This window comes from Bison bison, unplaced genomic scaffold (genome assembly GCF_000754665.1).
Source record: "Bison bison bison isolate TAMUID 2011002044 unplaced genomic scaffold, Bison_UMD1.0 scf7180017864482, whole genome shotgun sequence".
NCBI lineage: Eukaryota > Metazoa > Chordata > Mammalia > Artiodactyla > Bovidae > Bison > Bison bison.
This window is the reverse complement of record NW_011495042.1, coordinates 7,027,541-7,028,251: the sequence shown is the minus strand read 5'-3', so window position 1 is coordinate 7,028,251 and position 711 is coordinate 7,027,541. Positions and strand designations below refer to the sequence as shown.

At 66.0% G+C, this 711-nt stretch overlaps 1 protein-coding gene across 1 annotated transcript in view; it reads right to left on the bottom strand.

Annotated features, from left to right (window-relative positions):
- NUP210 (nucleoporin 210kDa) overlaps positions 1–711 on the bottom strand; it is an 80,317-nt gene that overhangs the window by 21,720 nt on the left and 57,886 nt on the right. The window lies entirely within an intron of this gene.

Here is a 711-nt window from a genome sequence, read left to right as displayed (position 1 = left end):
CCCCCATCTGACTCCCTCTCCAGGCCCCCACTGTCCACAAACAAGACAAGGAGACACCCCGGGAAGCAGCCGCACTCAGGCCCCGTGTGACCGAGGCCCACCTGGGGTTACTGCCTGGAGTCACAGGGCCAGTACCCGCTGCACAGCCCACTGACCAGGTCACCTGGGCGTGTCCACCCTCCCCACGCACGGCCTTCAGCTCACATGCACGGGGCGGTGTGTCTCTCCAGCACCTCCCAGCACAGACCTGGGGAGGGGCCAGGGCCCCCCTAGGGAGCCTAAGGGAACGGGGTAGGGCCCTGGGACAAGCCTGGAGAAAACTCCAGGGCTGGCAGAGGCAGGTGACATCTTAGAAAGGGGGTCAGACGCTACAGACTGGGGACCCCCACCAGGACCCCATGACGTTCTGGGGCCTAGTGACTTTGCCCCTTCCACGCGCAGGTTGCCTCTAAGCCCCTGGGTGGTGCGGCTGGTCAGCAAGAATGAGCTTAAGAGGAAAAGGCTGCAGCCTGTCCTGGGACCCACGAGAGGGGAGCTGAAGGCCGGGTTCCTGGACACACGAAGGGCTGGAGGGGGCAGGGACCCCAGGGAGGGACAGGGTGGCTGCAGACGAGGAAGCCTCACGAGGGCCTGACGGGCAGTCATCTGGGATGGAGGGCGGGGTCTCGGGTGGAGGGGTGGGGGTGACGGGCTGTCATCTGGGATGGAGGG